The sequence below is a fragment of the Calliphora vicina genome, chromosome 4, assembly GCF_958450345.1.
Source record: "Calliphora vicina chromosome 4, idCalVici1.1, whole genome shotgun sequence".
Classification (NCBI taxonomy): Eukaryota; Metazoa; Arthropoda; class Insecta; order Diptera; family Calliphoridae; genus Calliphora; species Calliphora vicina.
The window spans coordinates 10,328,928-10,353,661 of record NC_088783.1 but is presented as its reverse complement, the minus strand read 5'-3'; the positions used below and the strand labels follow the sequence as shown (position 1 = coordinate 10,353,661).

General features: G+C 28.9%; 1 protein-coding gene across 4 annotated transcripts in view; it reads left to right on the top strand.

The window, feature by feature from the left end:
* Positions 1 to 24,734, top strand: part of mmd (mind-meld) — a 453,937-nt gene that overhangs the window by 264,155 nt on the left and 165,048 nt on the right. The gene's annotated exons all lie outside the window — the stretch shown is intronic.

Here is a 24,734-nt window from a genome sequence, read left to right as displayed (position 1 = left end):
TATTGTTTTTTTTTAAATTTCCATAATTTGTATACACATAGAAAACAAATTCATAATAGCAACCGAATTTGTTGCCAAACGATCGATTGATTCAGTTGCTCAAACAGAATTTGTCGGTTCTATCAACAGAAAGTCATTTGATAAAGATGAATTTCGTTTGAAGCAACCAAACTTTTGTTAATCTTCTAAAATCCTTCTCTGTGCACATATAAAAAGAGTTAATGTTTTTTCTTACTTATAAGAGGTAAGTTGACTTTGTGTCAATTGTTCAAAATTTACTCGTTTCGTGAATTTTGAAAATGGAAATATGTACACTAAAAAGTAGCAAATTCTGGTCACTGATAAAAAGCCATTTGTGGGCCGATTGTATCGATTTTATGTAGAAACAGAGCCGGAAGAATTCTCCATGTATTGGTGTATAAATCATGTATGTAAGTTATTTGGGTGTTACGAAAATTTGATGTCAACATACTGACGGACAGACGGACTTGGCTACATCGACTTCGCTATCTATAACGATTGACATCGAGTTTTTAAAATTTCTTAAAAATTATAACCAACATATTTATATAATGGAATTGATCTGCAATTAATTGTTTCCTGCATAGTATGCAGTGCATACAAATTATACTCGCTTGACTAGCACCCTACTTCCGACAATCTTCAAAAGAATTGATTTTTTTAAAAACATTTCAAAGTTTATCATTAAAAAACAAAATTTTTTGCAACATATTAAAACTTCAAAATTCAAACTTTAAATTTTAGCTTTTATTTTGAAACATTTGTACAATTTAAATTTATTCAAAGTGTTGGCCATTATTAGCTATGAACATTGCCCATCTTTCTGGCAATATATGGCTTCTGTGCCAAAAGAACTGCTCATCATTTGATGTTAAGAACGAATTAATCCAATGTCGGATACTCTGTTCCAAAATGAATAGTGGTCGGACGGGGCAAGATCTATAAAACGGGTGAGGCCACTTCTTTCTAAATAGGTTTTAACCGGTGTTGCAACATGTGTCCGAGTGATGTCTGTCGGCGAATCAGTTGTGTTCCCGGAGATTGTCTGCCAATATTTCAGTAGCTCTTATTGATAGGACCCTTTTGGTGGCTTAGGCGTCGATTCGGATGGTTGACAGGGCTTCCAATACGATCTCTTACTCTCCGGGTTATCGTAATGGATACATTTTTCATGCAAAATCGTCTTTCAAGGTCTCTGGGCTTCAATTCGTATTTCCCGGCTTTGGAGGAATCCTGCTGCTCGCACAAATTTTTAAATTTCTGAAATACGTCATCTATTGTAAATCCAGCATTTTTAAGTCACACATAGGGTTTGGGGTCCGGGAATTCCCGCCCGGGAAATTCAAAATATTAGTGGTGGTTTTAAACACCATTAAGGGTATAGTAGAAACATTCAGCCGAAATGAAACCATTTTTCTGATAGGTGATGCTATAATGAATACACTTTATGAACAGCAGTATCTAAAAATTCTACGATTTCTGAAAAAACGGTTCATTCAATTAAATTAAACCTAAAAACTTCAACATTATAAGATAAATTATAATATAAAAACACAATGTTAAAAATGTGTGGACAGCAAATGTATAAACGTCTATTTGACCACAATGTTCCCTCATCTGTTCAAAGCGTTGATGATGAGGTTTACGAAATACAAATGGAGCAAAATTTTAAAAACGAATTAGATTATTCAATCAATATTGAAAAGGAAACCCCTAAAGATTTAAAATCAAATGCTGAAAGTTTTAAGCGGAAATTAGATTTATTTGAAGCAAGTAGCAATCGGAGAATACATTTTGATAGTTTTTATAATACTTTAATAACGATAAAGCCAACACATGTTTAAATCGAATGAGTTTTCTCGTCGAACGACTTATTAAATGCATTAGTAATTTTGACAAATCAATTTTTTAAAAAACTAGTTCTATGACGGACATATAACATTATTTTTATGATATAATAGCAGTATGCAGAGTACTTTCTATAGCAAAGTAGCAAAATTTTATGACACAATTTTATAAAATAATTTTCTTTTTTACTTATTTTTCTAGAATCCCGGGAAATTAAATTTTTCATTCCCGTTTCCAGGGAAATTAAATTATCCGGGAAACCCCAAACCCTAGTTACACACCAACAATTTTAATAAGATATATTTAAGAGAAATACACAGAATTTTCTTTTTTTCCTATTTGCTTTTTAACAAGCTACAAGCTGTACCATGATATCATGATTTCGAGATGTGGTATATATCCTTGTGTTCTAACAAAGTGATCACAAATTTGATTTTCAAAAAGCTTATTTTCTCATATCCTATTTATTTGTAAATAATTTGCCAACCGGAATAGTTTATAAGATACAGATTTATTACCTTTTTTCCGATTGACCCACAACTGTGGGTTGTTTGTGGGCTTGTTGTCATTGGCTTTTGATTTCAGATAAATTCATAAATAGAAATCCAATGGTGTTAACTCACACCTTTACCGATATCATCGTTCGCAGCAATATCATCCCATTTATGCAGAAAGAAATCTGTTTTCATGTCACGATATCGAGCATGGTCTAATGATGTCTACAACTCAAAAACCCCACCAAACAGTGACACGTTGTTGACGCATTTCTTTTTCGACAATAACATGTGAGTTCTCCGAACACCAAATTTGTCAATTTCTATGATTAACAAAGGTATCAAGGTGAAAACCTGCTTCATCGCTTATGACGATTTTTCTCCAAAACTTAAAATTTCGACCGTTGAACTTCAATAATGTTTTAAATATTATTCAACAATTTTCGGACGTAAATTGTTCAACTTTTACTAATCCTAAATTATTAGCCTTCAAAATGGTTTTTTTGTTGGCAAAACTTTACTGAATAAATGGCGCAAAATTAAAACAAAAACAAGTAAGAAAGTATGGTCGGTAAAGCCCGACCATATATGTAATACCCTACACCAAGTAAATGAGCAAAAACATTTTTCATTTAAAATTTCAATAACTTTATTAGTGAGTGATTTTCGGAAGTGGGCCTTATATGGGAGATGTGACCAATTATGGACCGATCACCATTAAATTAGGTCGCGTGATTTATGTCTATATGAAAGTTATTTATGGTGAATTTTGTGTGTATACCAACATTTTTAAGAGATTTATGCACGTAAAGTGATTTTCGGAAGCGGGTCTATATGGGAGCAATGACTAATTATGGTCCGATCGTAACAAAATTTGGTGACATGAATTTTGTATATATAAAACTTATTTGGAGCGAAACTTGTGGAGATACATATATAGATTAAACATTTATGACCGATAAAGTCCAATTTAGGGAGGACATTTGTATGGGGCTAGGTGAAATAGTGGACCCATTTCAGCCAGTTTAAATGGGGACCAAGCCCATTTGGTCGAAAAAATTACATGTACCAAATTTGATCGAAATATCTTCAAAATTGCGACCTGCACTTTGCGCACAAGGTTTACATGGACAGACAACCAGCCAGCCAGACGGACATCGTTTAATCGACTCAGAAAGTGATTCTATACTTTAAGGTGGGTGTTAGACCAATATTTTTGGGCGTTACAAACATCTGCACAAACGCATTATACCCTCCCCACTATGGTTGTTAGGGTATAAAAATAAAAAAATTCTAGAATGGGAATTTACGTACCCCTAACCCTAAATGTTGTTTATAATCAAAAAATGTATTTCCTTTGCATTGGAAAAATTACTTATGAATTTTTAATAAACACTGTTTTTAAACATGTAGGCTTTATATTATTATTTTTTTCTTTGTGGAATTATGCACATACTTAATTAATATTATTTCTTTATAAACCATTTGTTTTAAAGCCGACAAAAAAAGTTCTTATTGACAATAACAGAGATTTTAACTTGTATTTTATATGTTCGGTGCTCAAAATCTGTAAATGGTATAATTACTAACTGGTTGTATTCATGTGTACATATATGAGTATGCGTGAATGTATTTTTTACACAAAAACAACAACTAAAAACGTTTACAACATGTAATATTACTTTTTGTTGTTGTTAACAACCATCACAGCATATTTTCCAATTTAAACATACATTTTCTGGAACTTTTTTTTTTGTTTTGATCGTATGTGTGTTTGTTTGTTTTTGTGTAGCTGTATGTCTATTTTATAAAAACATTTTTTGGCAATATGCCTAAAATTAACATTTTTACACTTTTATACCATTCAAACCATGGCAGATTTATATTTACATACACAAAAATATATTTTTACATGGTCGGATATTTAAATAAATATGTTGGTATATATTCATTTGTATGTAAGTACATATATGTATGAGTATCATACACAAAAGTTATAATCGACAAGTTTTAATGAGTATAAAGCTTTAGATCTGTCTGCAAAGAGAGATATATGTACATATCGTTGCATAAAACACCAAAAGGAATTGACCGGTATTTGAATAATTTTACAACAGTTACAAATAAAATGTTTCTAAATAAAACAGCATAATTTTTTAAGCTAGTCGGAATCAAAATTAGAACCCATTTGTTTATTTTATTTCTTGGACTGTCTACTTCACTAGTCCCGAGTTATCTATAGTGTGGTCAAATGTGTCTTTACTAAGGATTTCTGATAAAGAAACAGGTCAGTTAGAAAATGAAACAAATTAATATTGACAGCAAACAGCGTCTGGTAGTAGAAAATTATGTTTATATAAAGTTAACCTTTATTATTGTAATCTACCCAAAAAAATCTGTTGCTATTACATGGTTGTATTTACTTCCTTTATCATTGTCACTGACTGTATTTATAAACTTCTAATAAACAAAGTATAAAACAATACACGTTCATTTACATTTATTTCTATGGCTTATACATACATATGTATATAAACTAAAAACACATATATATGTATATCTCTGCATATGTATTAGTTTGAATCCTTATATTTGAGGTCATATATAATCTCTTAAATTGAAAATTAAAAACGACAATTGAATTATTTAGACCAATGTAGAGTTTCTAGGAAGCTTTATATGTAAATCCTTTTGTATTAGATTTAAAAGACTTGATAAAGTATTATATGGACTAATGCAACTTAGTGTGTTTGTGTGAAAATAATAAATGCATTTTGCTGATGTATTTCTAGTACGTTTTATTAAGTGAATTTATTTTTAAATATGATAAAATGAAGTAATGGAAAAATATAAGATTATTATATTTGTTTAAAGTAAACATCACTGGGATATTATTTTATAATTCCGTTCATTTTTTAAATTAATAAATTGTCAACAGCAAAAAAAGGCTTCACTAACCACTATATAGATTTGATGCATCATGGCTACCTAAATACAAAAAAAAAATAAAATTTTTCAATTCTATGGATAGATGTTTTTTTTAAATGTTTAAGTAAAATTATAAATTTTGTTAGACATTTCTACACATAATTAATGATAACTCAAATTGAGATAATCTGAAAATCATTCAGAGTTGTTTTTCTGATACGAGTGCTCAGATATGAATACATTTAAATGACCTTCACAACTTAAAGGTAAACGTTTTCCAATTTTTGTAAGACTTTCAGACTATATTTAAAATTACCTGGACTATAATATTATGAACAGGCTTTTGTCCCGGTCCACACTGTGAAACATTTGCTGCAAAACATTTTTAAATTCTCTTTTGAAACTGCATTCGTGTCCACACAGTGAAGTTTTTGACATTTCTATACAGTACGAATACGAACGTATAAATGTGGATGACATACTCAACAAAAACTTCATGTACATGAAAGAAAGTTCCCTTTTTCATTCCTCTTTCCCCTTTCATCAACAAACTCAAATGTTTTGCAGCAAATGTTTCACAGTGTGGACCGGGACTTACTTAAAATTCGTAACAGTAAGAAAATTGGGCTCATTCACCAAAATATGGCCAACAAACTAGTTTTTTCCGAAAATTGCAAAATTTAAATCGCTGGTACGGAAAAACTGTAAGAGATATTTTCATAGTTTTATATATTTTTTTCCTTATTATACTCTCAATAAATCCCAATGAGATGAACAAAAACTTCTGAAATTTGTTTAAGAAATTTTTAAAAATTTTAAAATGGGGTTTAGAAATTGCCGTTAAAAAAAATTTAATTTTTTGCTCATACCTGCGAATAGGTTGACGCTATCCTACGAAGACAAAAACTCATATACAAGTAGATATGCATATATTTTAAGTAAAAATGAGCTTTTATTTTAATATTTATCAAAATATGTTAATTTTGTTCCAACTGTTCTTGTTCTAGTGGCCTGAGACATGTTAATGGCCTGGGGAATTTTTAATAACTTTAAAATTTTTTGACCAATTTCTGTTTTTTATATCTCATAAGAACGATAATTACGCACACATTTCTATTCTTTTAAATTAAATTGCAAAAGTAATTTTTTAGCTAACTCTCGTAACTTAAAATGTGCTGAATATACATAGCAATTAGAACTACACACAGCATCGGAAGACATACATTAATTGTATATTTACACAAACACAACACGAACTTCATCAAAACTCTCAACAAAGAGCTTAAACTAAACACACATTTCACTCAATAGTCAGATAGGATTCGACAGAGCATGTTTGTGTCTCTTTATGAAAAAAATTACGCCATTCGCGTTCTCATTTATATTAGCTGATATAATTTTTAACGCTCATGTTGTGTATGGGCACTGCTACACGTTTAATATATATTGACCGCGATCCAGTATCGCGATATTTATTGAATGTGTAGCATGCAGTATTGATGGATCGCGATCCAAATCACAGAATAACCTAATTTTCCATTGCTATGTATCGCGATCCAAATATAAGAATATATCGCAATCGTTCAACAATACTTTATTAACTCAAAATTTTTAAAAATTCACTTTTTGCAAGAAATCAACTACAACATCAATATCTATCGACTGTAAAAATTTCAACATATTCCGATTACTCTTTCATCTCGAAAACCACATTTGAGACCATTTTCGCGATAATTAGTGAGTACCTTGTATCAACAAAAAGGTTTTTTTTTGAGTTAATACAAAAAAAATGTATTATTTTGAATTGAGCCTTTATTCAAGTTAAAAATAATCACCCAATAAGCACTCAAAAATTTAATTTCAAGTGTTGGAAATTAAATTTGAATTCAATTTGAATTCCAGTCCATTTTTCAATTATTTTTCAAGTCAAACTTTATTTTTGAAATACATACTTCATATTCTTTTTTGTCAAACAAATAACAAAAATTCATCAAATTAAAAAAATTATTAAGAAACGATTGAAAATAGATTAAACATTTTTTCTATCACATCAAACATCAGTAAGTAAAATGCGAAAAATCAATATGGAGTGTATAACAAATTCCTTCCTTATCACACAGAATCCATCGCCAATTTCCCAAAAATGAAAGACTCGTCAGTAGATGAAACTGTTAAATATTTTGTTTTAGATTCCCAGAGGAAATCGAAAGTAATAAAACTTCTGAATGCATCTCCAAGATCTTACAATGAGCTGATTGTTTTTAATTGATTTGTATTTTAATAATATATAAAACATGTTTTTCTTATATAATATATAAAACATTGTTTTTCAATTGTATAAACACTGGAATGTTCGACTTGAGTTCCAGTTTCCTTTTCACTGGAGAATGCTATTGAATTAAAGCGTACTACATGTGTATTTCAACCCTTGAAATGTGAATGTATGACTGGAATTAAACTTGTTTTACACTTGAATTCCAGCGAAAATGCTTATTGGGCAAATTGTTTTATTTAAATTCGGTTGTATTTTGAGTTGATACTGTTTTATGGACAAAATAATAGAAAAAAATATCGAGAAGTTTCAGAAAAATGGTATTAACAAAAAAAAAATTATTTTGCAATAATTGCAAACGTTTTAAAGAAAAACAATGTAAATATATTTTCAAATGGAATTTGCTTAATATGATGTATTCGGATTTTCAAATTCTCTTAAAATGTAATCACAAACAGTTTTTGGCCTCTACTGAACATTTTAAAATTTTGAGTTAATACAGTATTGTTGAACGAGTGCGATATATTGAAAGTGTAGCAGTCAGTGCCCTATGTTTAAAATGTCGATTAATCTTCTGATCCCGGGATCGTGTGTGTCGATTTGGTTGTTTTTTACAAAGTGTGAGCGACTGTTATTGTGAGAATAAATTCACAGTGTAGTAGTTTTGCGAAAATTACAAAACTTGTACCTTTCTTTTTTTTCTTCAAAGATTTTTCATATCAAAAAAGAATTTATTTTATACACTAATGATTAAACAAAAAACTTTAGTTTAAGAAAACTGCTAGTCATTCACTTTAAAAAACTGGTTTCTAAACATTACATTACTCGTACCTACTCTTTTTAAATTTTGCTCATAAACTATGAAATTTCCTTACAAAAAAAAAAAAGAAACCCTTGTTCATCACAACTAACACAAGTTAATTTTTTAAAGCAAAATGACATTTACTTTTGCTCTAAGCTTTTTAGGTTAAAATAAATTTAAGAGATTTTAAATATGTATAAAATTTCATAAAACTACCAGCTGTAGTAAATCAGTAGTTTACATAAGTAAATACCATTGATCCCAAGATTTATACTTGTATACCTAACGAAATTTTGTTCCTGAGTATATCCTGTTTCAAATGACTTTATTTGAATTTATAGAAATTAAAACGAAACAAAAAGGAAAATAAAACAAAACACAACACAACACAACTCAGCATGTTGCATGTCCTCTTGAATATAAAATTAAACATATGAAGCAGCTATACAACTGATTTTATTATAAAATCTACATCAACCACATCCTGCCCCCCCTTTGTTGCTGTAGAAAGTAATTGAGCTAAACTAGTAAAACTGTCTTATAGCTTCTCATACTACTTTTGCAGCCATGACTAGATTGTTAAAAAAGGATGTTTTGTTTGGCTGTTTGTTGTTCCACCTCTGGTTGTGATTTTTGTTGTTGTTTGTTTTTGTTTATTTCATTGTGCCTTTATCATGTTTATATTCTCTTTAGTTTTATTGGATTTTATCTAAAATTCATTTCACGTTTAGTCATGATGCTTCAGGTGCTCCACTAGTCATATAAACGGCCATATTAATATAATGGCTATGGACCGATATTATCATATTCTAAATATACTATAATCTATTTTTTATACATAAATATTTTATTCTTCTCTTCGTCATCGTGTTTTTCTTCTTTTGCTGCCTCATGCTGCTTGTGGGCCCCCGGTCACACAAACAGACATGTGCACAAAGAGGAACCGAAATAAAAATAGATAAATTTCAGCTTAACATTAAATAAAACTGATTTATGATCCGATTTGTTTGTTTGTTTGCTTGTTGTTTTTGTACACAGTTTTGTTTTACGTTTCAAATACAGACATTCATACATTTAAACATGAATATATCCAAAGATTAGTTAGTATTTGGCTTAAATTTGTAGGCAATGGTCACTGTTTTGTTATTAAAAATTAAAATTCAATTCATATTGTAGGCAGATTTATATGTTTATTTATATATGTATATGTGTGTGAGTGGTAGCCAAAAAGGTCCTTATTTTCTATTGTTGTTGGGAGCCTTAGTTTAATTTTTAACCACAACATTGTTGTTTGTTTAATCATGATTCAGTTATGCATGACATTTGTACAATTTAGAATTTTTGTTAAAAACATTCTGGTGTTTTTAAAATATTTTCCCATTTAAACTTTAAAATTGTTTATGGTGTGCGTATCATGACCATCAAGTTCAACATTGTCTGCCAGTGCGTAAGCTTTTGAGCGTGCCTATGCGTTTATTTTTTGTATTTTTTTGTTTTTTTTATATCCGCATTGTTTGGCATTGTGTTACTCTTCATTGTCATGAGAATGTGTTGTATGCATATTTTTGCTATTTGTTTTTAGATTATTTTGGTACTCATGCAGAGAAATGCATTTAAATTGTAATTTAACCTATAGAAAGGATGTTCTTGAGATCTAACAAGTTTGAAATTATTAGAATGGAAGAGTGAAAGGTTTGTATTTCGACAATAAGATGTAAGTTCTCAGGATCAAATGTGGCAATTTTGAAGATTAACAAAACTATCAAGGTGACAAGGTGCTATACACTTTGCATGCTTTTCTCGAACTGAGGCCGGCACAATATAATTATGGTATATTTTGTGCAGTATTTTGTGGCGTTTTTATTTCCTACACCACCATAGTGGTGTGCTGATGTTTGTAACGCCCAAAAAACACCCATCGACTCAGAATCACTTTCAGAGTCAAATTAACGATCTCCATCTGAATATCCAATTTTGAAGAAATTTGGATAATTTGTTTCTGACTAAGGATAAAGACTATTGAAATTAGTAAAAATTAATCCATTACTTCACCTAGCCCCCAAATAAATGTTCTTCTCAAATATGATATAAATAAGTTTTATATAAAAACAAATCACATTTAATTTTTTTTTTCGGATCAATCGATAATTGACCATAGAACCCATATAAGCCCCATTTCTCTTAAGAATTTTGGAATCTTCATAAAATTAAACAAAATTAAGTTTCATATCGAAAAAAGTCACGCGACTTAATTTTATGACGATTGGTTCATATTTGGTCATAGCTCCCATAGAAAATACTTAGGAGAAAAATTAATGAAATTTTAAAAATAGTTTTTAATGAAAACTGCGTTTTTAGTGAAATCTACGTTTTATAAAGTGGCTTAGTAACTAAACGTTTTTTGAAAAAGAGAAAAGCCTTCTTATTATACAAAAACCCGATGGTATTTAGTGATACAAAAAACGCGGTTTTCAGTAACACCTTGATTTGAAACCCCCATTTGTTAGTGAAAGGCTAGTGAAAATGACAAGTGATAAACACCTCATTTTATTGGAAGTACGACTAAGGTGCTGTGTCTTAATTGGTTAGCGCGTTTGATCATTAAGCATGATATGGTATTTGTGGCCTGGGTTCGATTCCCAGCCGCTGCCAATCAACAACATCAGTTTATAATAATTATTAGTTTACTAATAACTAATATTTATCACAGCGCCCTCCTTCGGTGGTATAACACTAAAACTCCACCGAAGTAAAATAATTAAACAAAGGTTGTTGGCTTGACTAATGCGCCATCTCACCACCACAGGCGCTGCAACCTGCACTAATAACAAACATAACGCGCAATTGCAGAGTTGTCAATTAAAAAGCTTTTCTTCTCCTTTCACCACCTTTTCTTCTATTCTCTATCCCCTTTCCAAAGAAAGTAACACAATTATATAAAGGCATATTAATTGCCTGAGTGTTACTTCTTTTTTAAAAAAAAAAAAAAAAATGTGAATTTATTCTAAATATTGGCCATTGTTAGCCCATGAACTTTTCCCATCTATCTGGAAATATATGAATTCCGAGCCAAAGGAACTGCTCATCTTTTGAGACCAAGAACAAATAAAGACAATTTCCAATGTGATGCATATCCCAGAGAGAGAGTTCTGCATCGATCGAAATATATAGTAGTCGGACGAGGCAAGGTCTAGACTATAAGGCGGGTGAGGAAAAACTCCCCAACCACTTCATTCTAAATAATTGTTAAAAGGTATTGCAACATATGGTCATGATGGAGTATTACGGTTTCATGTCTGGCCGCATATTCTAGATATTTTAAGTCAATGCTCGATTTAAACGAATCCCTTACATTCGATACAGAATCCCTGTTATGGTCTGGTCAGATTTTAGCAGCTCATAATTGTTAGGATCCTTTTGCTCCTACCAAATATAGAGAATTACCTAAGCGCAATGGATGTTTGGCTTCGGATCCCTTTGCTCCTACCAAATATAGAGAATTACCTAAGCGCAATGGATGTTTACACGCAGAGAAAAAACATGGTTGGACATGGTTACGACAACTATACTATGTTCTCTGTAACAATATATTGTTGTCGTAAACATATAATTATTGTTTTAATTTAATTTCAACAATATTATAGTTACTGTAAACGTTTATATTTTCATCGCAATTATAAATATGAATATGGTTTTCGAACAACTAAATAATGATAATTAGGTAAACATATTATTTTTATGTACAACCATTAAATGTTAAGTTTATATACGCGTAGTCATAATATGTTTAACATGCAAACAAAATATGTTTATTTTTTAATAGTCTGTTTTACCACCATTTGTGAGTGTTGGTGTTTGTCTAAGCTGTGTTATTTTTACTAGTAAATTTTGAGTGCCTGTAATTCCCATTCGCTCTATAGTTTTATTTGTATATTATCTTTAACTTTTCTAGAGGGAATAATAATATTTTAATTGTGAATTTAGTACTTTAAAACTAAAACCTATTAAAATTTTGTATTTCCAAAAATAAATTTTAATAATAATATGATTATTTTGGATCATAATATGATTTAATTGTATCATAATATGATTTAATTGGGTCAAAAATATGATGTCTTTGGGTCATATTATGATTGATTTTTATCATAATTTGATTATTTCAGAACATATTATGATATTTTATGATACAAATAATGATCATAATATGTTTTGGACTACAAGCAAAAATCTGATCATAATATGTTGCTCTTAGTTTATGGTTACCACAACCATGTTTTTTTTCTACGTGTAGCTTCGCGTTATTGCAATGGTTCCATTTTTTATCGTTAGTAGTTTTTCGGTGCAAAATGTTTTTTTTATTCATCATTTCAGACACGCAAACTCTTATTTCAAGGTCTCTCGGCTTCAATTCATATGGTTTCCCTGATTTTGGATGCATCCTGCTGCTCGCAAAAGTTTTGAAATTGCAGCTTAAGTAGCTCCTAATGATTTTGAAAGCTCTTGTTCGGTTTTACAACCATCTACATGCAGTAATGTCTTCTTCTTGGTCTTCAATCTTTTAGTTGGTTTGGGCAATCCTGGTCTTCCGTGTAAAAATTACCACTTCTGAACCGAACGAACTAATTGTGCTTCAGCAATATACATAAAGAAATAAAGCAAAACTTCCCGCATATGACGCATTGTGTGCACAAAATTCAACATTTTCGAAGCAAAACAAAGTATGTTTTTGATGAGTTTTTTTTTAACGATAATATTTCAAATTATTGTTTCTAATCCTGATCTAATATATAAACAAATTACACATTGAAATTAAATATTTTTTTTTTCGTTTTACACTAGTGTTGTACGTTTTTATTGAAAAACTGTTTTTAAAAGAAAAAAGTTTTTAGTGAAAACTGTTTTTAAAAGTAAAAAGTTATTAGTGAAAATCTGTTTTTGGAAGAAAATTTTATTTTAGTAAAAAACTATTTTTGGAAGCAAAACGTTTTTTACTGAAAACCCGTTTTTAGAAATAACGAGCTTTTGTTTGAAGCCCTGTTTTTAGTGAATAAACTGATTTATAAAAAAAAATTGTACTTATTGACTAAACTTTTTTTCAATTAAAAAAGAAAAACGATTTTGTTCAAAAATAAACGGATTCTAGTTAGTGAAACGTTTGCTGTTAAAAAAGCAAAAAAAGTATTTGGTATATTTTTTCTAGCATTATATAATGCTTGTCTAAAAGGTGACATTTTCAACATGGCTTTTTAGATAACATTTTGCTACCATTGAATTAAATAGTTTTTTTTTCTTTTAACTTTAAGCTGTTTCTAATGAATACCCTAAATACCTTGTCTTTGTCAAGAACAAAAATATGCACACAAAAAAAAAACGCCACAACAAAAGCCAACAAAAATACGCCTAAAATTCTTCAAGTTGAAAGAATGGTTTTTTGGTGCGTGTCCAACACAAAAACAGAAAAATGAAATTTATTTCTGTTTTTATTTGGAAAACCAAAAAAATTTAAATGAAAAATTCAAATTATTTTGCGTACCTTCAAATGCATACAACACCCATAGTTTTGTGCTCTGCAAGTATAGCTACTAAAACTATATGCAAGTGAGGAAAATGTTTGTTGGCAGAGGATGAGGCTGCTGCTGTTGGTTTTTTTTTTTGTTTAAGACTCCTTAATCCTTTAGGTTAGACTTGGCTGTATGTTTGGTTTTTTGGTATCAGTTTTATTGTTAGTTTTTCTACAGACAAACAGATACTGTTACATTTCAGAACAGTTTTTGTTTGTTTTAACTACTATATGACACAAACTATTATTTTCCTAGGAGTTTTTTTTCTTTTTTTTTGAAAAATAGTAAAACAAAACCAAAATATTTTGTTGCAAAAAAGTTTTTGGTTTGTATTTGTTCTGGCATATTGTCAACATGCATCATGCAGTTTTATAAAGTAGAAATACACTGCAGTAGAATATGAAACAGTGAAATGTTTTACAGAAAACTAAACATTAAAACCAATTATCACTTGAGGGCAAAAACTAAAACAAAAAAAAAAATAAAATTAGACAATAACTAAAGCAAAAACACATTAAAGCTATTATTTGGAAACAAAGAGAGTTACTGCGAAATAAAATAACAAATCAAAATCACATTATCAGTTTTATTTAAATATTTTTCTGTTTGCTTTGGTTTCTAACTAATGGAAAAACTATTAACCTAATTTTTGGAGGGCTTTAATACTTTAGTACTTACTCTAGGGCGAACATTTATTTTAACATTAATAAATTATTGATGAAATAAATCAAAGAAATTATGCAAATTCCATTAAGTAGGCTGTAACTTTGGCTAAAATGAAATGGTTTTTAAACATTATACTTTATGGTTGGTACTTTTATATGATTTAGCTACATATAAATGGTAATTTTAAATAACATTTCTTTTCTTTTAGAAGTTATGGTTTAGAAGCACAATTTTGCTATTGTTTACCAGGATATTCATAATTTTTATTAACTTTATAAAGAGCAAAGGTCTCTGAACAAACTGTTAGATATATAAAAATAAATTATTTCTTAACCTTTTTAATATGCCTGATCTTCAAAAAAAATCTTCATAAAAAATCAATTTAGGTTTTTTCATTTCCTTATTTATTTAATATTCTTCTGCTTGAAAATACCCAGCAGATTTATTAACGACCATTAGTCATGGCCTCCTTAGTTCAAATCTGTCTATAAATCTTGTAAAAATTGTACATAAATTATTTTACATACAATAATTTTTGTATTTAATTCTTTTAAATGCTAAAAGTCTTTCTTATTGTATTTGAATATCTCCACCTACTGCTTATATACTTGCTGCTACTAACACAATTTTTTTTGCTCCCCTTAAATTTATTCAAAATATTTTATTGTATTCTTTTTGGAATACAAACCAAAAATAAGAAAAAATACTTTTTATAAAGAGACACAAACTGATGATGAAGTAAAAGAAAAGTTAAAAATACCATTAACTTTATCGAATCTAAAAGAAGTTGAGGAAGTAGAAAAAAAACTTATGACATTTATCAATTCCAAATGAATACTAATGATAATTATAATCGTTAACAATTGCTTCTTTTTTTGCTTTCACACAAACATTAAGGAAACATTTTTTTTATATTTTGAATTCCAGTTTGTATTGACTGTTGTATTTTAAGTCAGATTAGAATGACACCACCCCCCGTGAAAACTTTGTTGATATTTTAAATTGAAATGAAAGTTTATGTTTCAAAATAGCGTTTCCAAAAATTCTTGTTTGTTTGGCCGTTGCTGAGATGGCTTATGGGGAAAAAGTATTGGGTACATGACTTAAATTTTTCAAATTTTTAGCATTTATTTTGAAACATTTGTACAATATAAATCTATTCAAAGTATTGGACATTGTTAGATACGACATATTCCCATCTATCTGGCAACATATCGATTCTGAGCCAAAAGAACTGCTTATCTTTTGAGGCCAAGAAAAAATCAAACCATTAACGACTACTCTATTCCAAAGGGAATCCCAGATAGAGCGTTCTGAATGGATCGAAACAAATAGTTGTCATACGGGGCAAGGTTTGGACTAAAAACCGAATGAGGCAAAACTTCCCATTCACCTCTTTGTTAATAGCTTTCACAGGTATTTCGTGTCCGAGTGTAGTCGTGATGGAATATTACGGTTTCATATCCCGACTCATATTGTAGCGTTTTTCGGCCAATCCTCGCTTCAGTTGTATTCGATACAGGTTCCCTGTGATGATCAGGTCAGATTTCAGCAACTCATAAAATATAGGACGCTTTTGGTCTCACAGATCATCTAACTGGCAACATATGGATTCTGAGACGAAAGAATTGCTCATCTGTTGAGACCAAGAACGAATCAACGAATCTGTTATGAAGTGAATAGTAGCACAGATAGCGTTCTGCATCGATCAAAACAAATAGTAGTCGAACGAGGCAAGGTCTGAACTATAAAGCGGGTGAGAAAAAACTTTCCAACCGCTTCATTCGAAATACTTTTCAACATGTGGCCGAACATTGTCACGATAGAATATTACGGTTTCATTTCTGGCCGAATATTCTGGACATTTTTCGGCCAATGATCGCTTCAAACGAATCAGTTGAGTTCAGCACAGGTTCCCTGAGATGGTCTGGCCAGATTTCAGCAGCTCATAATAGATATGAGCCTTTTGCTCTCACCAAATGCAGAACATTACCTTGATGTCGCTTTGGTGTCGTTTCGGTCTGGTTGGCTGGGCTACACATACGATCTCTTACGCTTATGATTATGATTCGGTGCAAAAATGATTTTAATTTATAGAATCGTCTTTCAAGATCTATCAGCTTCAATTCGTATGGTATCCAATTTTCCTGCTTTTTTATAAATCCTGATAATTGCAATCGTTTTGCAATTGTTGCTTGAGTATGATTTAGCAAGCTCTTGTTAAGTTTTACAACAATCATCATGGAGTAATGCCTCCAATTCTTGGTCATTAAACTTTTTTGGCCGGCCTGGGAGATCTTTGTCTACAGTGTCTAAACCACCACTTCTGAATCGATCAAATCATCTCTTGCACCTTGAAATCTATGATACACATTCCCCATAAGCTTCGGTAAGCAATCGGTGTGCTTCGGCGGCACTTTTTTCAAATTAAAGAAGCAAAAAAAAAAATCGAGTTGAATAATACTATCTAGGGAGCTAAATCTGATCATCGAATCGAAGGAGTGTATGATCAGGATATGTATCCTGCAATAATTGGTGTAATTGATAAAGTTTTAATATGATCGCTTAATGAGATTTATTACCATTTTCAATTAATCAAATGAATGAACCCATTCCTACCCTACATAAATTTGTATGTACATTTCTTGAAATGTTCTTGAAAAACTTTTACATTCGCCTAAGGATTTCCAGTAAATAATATTCTACCCTCAATGTTTTATCTTATGTTAAATGATAAAAGTTTTCCATTTTAATTTAATACAAAATACAATAACTTTTAAGCACAAAATCAATAATGGTAAATTCTAAATAATTTTGTAAACTTAACTTTAATTTATTTACTTTTGCAACGAATTTGACCTTATTTTTAGACAATATATGTATGACATATTAACAAAACAAAATAACAAAATAAATATTAAATCTCTTAGATACAAATTTAAATTTGCATCTACATCTACACCAAGGATTCATAATAGCAGCTATAAAAGGAAAAATAACGCAAAAACGTAAACAAAAATATAAATAAATTATGCTTATTGCCTTTGATATTAAGGATGTTTATATGTGTACTTGTATGAACGTAAAATACTGACCGAAATCTTTATATTTTTTTTTATTTGTTTCGAAACAATTCAAAAAGGACCAAAAAAAAACAGCCCAACAACCTACAATTGTTTGAGCGCCTCAACATGCTCATTAAACAAATTAAAATGTGTGTATGGAGTATATTTTCTTTTTATATTTTCACTGTTTCTTGTGTTTATTTTTATATATTTATTTCTACTGAAAGCAGTTTCATTTTCTTTTTATATTTATAAAAATTTGCTCGTCTTTCATTCCCCTCATTAAAAGTGAAAAAAATAAAATTCCACCATAATTGTAACAGTATGTGTTAAATATCCTTGCACACACACCCTCACATTTACAATACATTCGCACTTTTTGTTGCTGTTAATTTTTCTTTCTTCATTTATTTGTTAACAACCCATCTGTATAGACTGGAGGAGTAGGCTGTAGTCAAATGAAAATAATACAAAAACCACTCTAATGACTTGAAGAAAGAGAAAAAAACAGAAAGATGGAAATAAATAAATAAAAATAAATAAAACGTTAACAAAACGTTGGTATTAAGCTGTTTCTCTTATATAAACTTTGATGTTATTTTTTTTGTTTTGTTATTATTTTACTGTTGTTATTGCTGTTGCTTTTTTTTGGTTCGTGAGTTAAGCGTCCAACTGATATTTACTGTAAATACTTATGCTTGTTATTGTTATTAGAAAGGACACTGTTTCCTTTTTTAAAATTTTTCAATATATATGTCAGTTTTTTCTTAAATTCTTCCTTTGAAGACAAATATATTTATTTATATTTTTTGAAAGACAATTCTATTTTTAATAAAATAAGTCATCATTTATTAAAATCGGTTGAAAACTACAGAAGCTATTAACACTTTTCTAATGTATATCATGAATTTTTCATTAATGCTCTTTAAATTGCATAGTTTAAGGGGCAAAATTTTAAATTTTATAGTAAGTTAAAGTAAGTTGCTATTATAAAGTTAAATAGATTCTACAATTTCTATCCGATTTCAAAAAAGTAGATATTGTTGTATTCAGAATAAAACTGATTTGCCAACTGGTATATAAAAATGTATGCTTTAATAGAAAAATTAATAAAGAAAGCAAAGCAAAAACTGTCTTAGGAGTGCATTATAATGTAAACCCAGAAGAACTGTTTTCGGATAGGTTTACATTCTAATGCACTCCTAAATCCGTTATCATCAGTTATTATTAGGGATTTTAAAGAATGTATACTTTCTAATATTTACATGAATTAATGAACCTATTTTTCCACACAATATCGGAAAATTTAATTTTTAAAATTTGATTCACTTTGGCCTGCTCTCTTTATTAATTTTTCTATTAAAGCATACATTTATATATTCCAGTTAGCAAATCATTTTTATTCTGATTACAACAATATTTACTTTTTTTTAATCAAAGAGAAATTGTAGAATCTATTTAGCTTTATTATAACAAATTATTTTAACTTTCCATTCATATTTCTTTTTGGCCCCTAAAAATATGCAAACAAATAAAGAGCTTAAATGAAAAATACATGACAAACTTTAGAAAAATGTTAATAACTTCTATAGTCTTCAACCGATTTTAATAAATGATGACTTATTTTATTAAAAATAGAATTGTCTTTCAAAACTTGTAAATAAATATATTTGTCTTCAAAGAAAGAATTTAAACAAATCTGACAAAATATGGAAAAATTTAAAAAAGTGGAAAACACAACATTTGTTTAAAAATCAATATTTTAGTTAGCAGTTAAAGAGCTATGTTCCACTTCTTTATAAAACAGACTGAAAAAGCTAAAGTGTCTAAAATCTAGTTAGTTACCCGGTCTTAAATGCACGAATTAACCTAAAATTTTGTTTCAGTATAATTTAAATTTTTTAGAGTCTATCAGATCATTTAAAAATGGTTTAATGTTGGCTTTAAGTATTAGATGTAATTTTAATTTGTTGAAAAGACCTTTTGTAGCCACTAAATTTTAATAAAATGAAACGGTGTTGACAAATTTCTTTGGTGTTTATTGTAAATACAATTGTGGCAGGCATAATAAATACAAGTACAGGCACATAAACACACACAAGTACCCACACATACAATCATACATAAATATGTACCTTGCAAACCAACCCCACTATTTCTGCACCCCACACAAAACAACATCAAACAACAGTTTCTACTTGAACTTTTTGTCTTCGTACTTTAAGACACAATTCTTGGCAGGAGTTTTTTTCTTGTTTCGCCGCTTTGGTCATCATTGTTACACATAATGAATTCTAAAGATATTTTTCATTTACTCTAAAGATATTTTTGTTGTTGGCCTCTGCCTGTATTTATATCTCTCTTTTAAACATACATACTCGTATGTACTGCCATACATACATAAATGTTAGGTATTTAAGACTATTTCATTTTACTTTTTATTTTTTTGTTTTCTTGGCCTTTTGTCTAGTCTTGTGTTACAATTCTTTTTTAAGGTTCATCAGTTTTTGTATTTTTACGTTTAATTTTTTTCTTTCTTCTGCATCGTTTTACTGTTATATGAAACATTTTGTAGCCTATTTTTGGGGTTTCAACGGCCAACACCAAACATACACAAAAACATGTTATTAAATAAAATCTTCTTTTCCACTCAATTGAGTGTGTACTTGTTTATTGTATTAAAAGCTACAAAAATATATATATACACGAAATTACTTCTTCATTATTATGTTTTGTTTTTTATTTTATAATTTTGTTTTTTCACTTGAAATACTTGTTCTCGTCTATACTTTAATGTTATTAATGTCTAGTTTGATTTAAGTGACCTCCCTCAAAGGTATTCTTTTGAAGATATGTTCAAGTATTTAAGTCTCACTCATTTAACAGATTGTGTTTAATCGCTTTAAATGTTTGATATTTCTCTGGTCATTGGTTTTTATACAAAGAGGGAAAACAAAGAAAATTTAATTAAAATTTAATATGTTAATGATTTCTTTAGTTTAGTTACTTATTTACAAAAACATTTTAATATGTTTAAGACATATTCTGAGTTCCGGGGGATCTTGCACTAAAGACTATGAAACTCACTAAATTTCTGGATAAATTAAAAACTTTCAATCTGATTTCTAATCAAAAGCAACGCAGCTTCTTAAATATATACAAATTTTATATTTACATTCCAGATTAGTAGAATTTTTGCTTTGTTTTCCTTTAATTTTAAATTTTTTCGACTTTGAATTAATTTTTTTTACATTTTAATTTGAATCCGAAATTATATAGTTCAATATTTTTAAAAAATATTCTGTTTTGAATAAAAAAAATGATATTTCATTGAAATTGGTTGAAAAATGTAAAAGTTATTAAACTTTTCACAAAGTTATCTCTCACTTTTCACAAAGTTATCTCTCACTTTTCACATTTAAATTTTTCATAGCATATTTTTAGGTGTCAATATGAAAATTGTATGAAAAGCTAAAGTAAGTCGTTATAGTAAAGTGGAATAACTTATACAATTTTCAACCGATTTCAAAAAACTAAACACTGTTTTATCCAGAACAAAAATTTCCTTAAAAATAATTTTAAATATAAATATGTTTTAAAAGAAAAATTATAAAAAAAGGAATTCAACCAAACAAAAAAAACTGAAAAAAATTCTCAAAATTTACCGATGTTGTTCAATAAATTATTTGATATAAATCAATTGTGTATCAACTAGGTTAGTAAAGTAGGCATAAGTAAATTTTGAGTATACAGACGATTGTTCGAAATTCGAGTTATAGAACCCTAGTATAAACTCGAATGGGCACAAATCGATCATGTCGTTGTCAATTCTACAATTAAGAATTGATAACGCTCTGGTGTCGACTTTTGGTGTCACCTTTCTATTCTTAGTCTACTATAAAAGTTACAGAGAATTAAATCTTTAAACCGATCTAACAAGCATGAAGAAAACGGATGAAGGTCGAAAGCGAACTTTAATTAGTGATTATTTTCTGAAACTTGAAATTTGTTTTTTATAAATTCATACAATTAATTTACAATCTTTATTTCAATTAATTATAAACCACTAGAAAGCCTTTCTCCTCTTTAAAGAAAAAAACTCATCTTAACAATTTTTTTTCAAATAATTTTAAAGCCATATTTATTTATTTATTTTTTCAAAAAGGCAAAAGCATTTGGCTATTTTGAAGCCTTAAAACAACATTTTATGTATTTTGTATATAACAAAAATATATAAAAATGTACAAGTACCTACAAATATATACAGTAGCACTTATGTATATATAAAAAATATATTCAAGGTATAGCGTAAATATATATTTTTATTTAAACAATATTTTTTGTATGTTTTTACTCTCCAGTTGCTGTTTTTTTTTTATTTTTATTATTTTATTATTAAAATTCTTGATACAGAAATACATATTTACAAATACATTCACAACCATACGAATATGAAAATTGTGGCCCATATTTTGTTTATTTATCGTCAATTGTCGACTAAAGTGCTCTCAAGTGAAACATTTTAATGGAAAGCGGTTTTCCAAAGCTTTCATTTATTTCTGTTTATCAATTAAATTTCAATTATTCAAATGAAATAAAATAAAAATGAAAGACTGATGGTTTACATTACAATTTCAAATATAAATAACATTTCAACAACAACAAATGAATACAAATAATAAAAATTACAATTGAAAATCGTCGTCATCATCATCATTGCCATCATTATCAATAGTAAACAATATAAATAAAATACCAACAATAACAACTACTACAAACAACAACAATAACTTTGTTTATTATCAATAGAAATAAAACACAAGTTTTTAATCATGAAATTTTATTTAAACATTAAACAAATATTTGAAATATTTATTTCATTTTTGTTTTTTGTTTTCAAATAAAATAACTAAAATTAATTTTGTAAATCATTGAAATCCTTTCTATAATTGTGTGTATAAGCATAACTAAGCCATGACAATAATAGAATTGTATAGAACAATTGGCCAAATGTCATCATTCATTGCATGTATGTATGTATTTAGTAGATTGGTTTGGAATTCCACTGTGTGATAAAGAAATTAATGGCAAAATCTTTTGTTAAGGTGACACCAGCCATATTATTACTATAATACGTTTAAAGTTCAATGGCTAACAATGTAAATCATTGTATGTAATTGCAAAAATACAGCGATTTTTTTCAATCAATACATAGTTTTTCATTAACTAATGTTAAATGCTTAAGAGTTATGTTATTTATTGATAATAAAGCAATAGCTTTAAAACCATTATGCGGTTTTCTAGGCTGTCATATATTGATGATAAAACAGAGCAAAAAATTAGTAATAATTGGATTTAATTAAGTTTTTTCTATGATGTTATATAAATAACTAAAATATTTACTTACCTCGAAGTCATCATCAGAAAACTTAACGAAAAAAAACCTAACTCACATTTGACCACACAAAATTAATAATTTTTGAAGATTTTCAAATGAATTTGAACAGAAAAGGCATTAATTGATTTAAAAATAGTTTTTCATAACGAGATTTATAAAATATGACGTTGCTTATCCTGGTGTGTGGTTTTCCACACATATTTAATTTTATTCTTTTAATTGTCATGTTCAGTAAAATGAATTAACGTGTGTTGAAAATCAAATACATAGAGAAAATATATATTTTGGACTAATATATTCTCAGCCATTTATGTCTTAAGTTCTTGGCAGCAGAGTTCCGCCTCGATTAATTTCTCTATGTTTAGAGTTTATTTTTAAACGAGAATGTTGGAGATTCCAGCTTGCTACTAAGGTATCTACAAAATTTAAAATATTATTGAAATCATTCGGTATTTTAAGAGATCGTCTCGAAAAATATATTTATTGTCTACTTTTTTATTTGTCTGCTGATTGATATTATTCTGGAATTTTTTTTTTAATATTTTTTTCACAATTTTGTTTGCCTTTTTTGTATTTTTTGTGAATACATACCCAATGTATATTAAACACAGTTTTATAATTTTTTATATAGACTATGAAATACTCAATACTCGTCTTTAAATAACTTTGCTATTGGGTGACATAAAAGCGGTATTTTTTTTTAAATTTTTATCTTTCATTTTGAAACATTTGTACAATATAAATTTATTCAAATTATTAGGCATTGTTAGCTATGACCTTTTCCCATCTTTCTGGCAACATATGGATTCCGCACCAAAAAAACTGCTCATCTTTTGAGGCCAAGAACGAATAGATCATATATGGGATACTCTTTTCCAAAGTGAACGGACGGTCAATGGTCTGGACTGTAAAGCGGGTGAGGCAAAACTTCCCAACCACATCATTCTAAATAGTTTCAAACGGTTTCATGCCTGGGAGCATATTGTGGACATTTTGGCCAATACTAGCTTCAAATGAATCATTTGCATTCCGTACAGGTTCCCTGTGATTGTCTGGTTAGATTTCAGCAGTTCATAATAGATAGAACCCTTTTGGTCCCAACAAATACAGAGCATTACCTTAGCGCCATGGATATTTGGCTTTGATGTGGATTCGGCTGGTAGCCCTGGCTTCACATGCGATCTCTTAGTTTCGGGTTATCGTAATATATACATTTATAATCGCAAGTAATGATTCGGTGAAAAAATGATTTTCTTTTATAGCGTTCAAGCTTAATTTCGGACATGCAGAATCGTCTTTCAAGATATTTTCATACTCAAGATTTTGAAAATAAATTTAAATTAATTTTGTTTGGAAATGTTTGCTTTAAAAGCTGTCTATAAATTAGTATGTTTATTTATTGAAAATAATAACGTGAATTTTCAATGGAAAATATGTTGCCTTTTATTGAAATATAACCACAAAATAAAATGGATTGCAATTGACCCGTCACTGTGTCTAATGGGTTCAACATGCTTTTAATGAGTTGGTTATTAAATATATCGAAATTAAACGAAATCGAAGGAAAAGAAGATTAAGTCTACAGGAACGAACATTTTTATAACGAACTGCATATATTTCTTAGTCTGTAGGAATGTGTATATTTTTCTATTTACAAGAAATACTGAAAATTGCTTCAA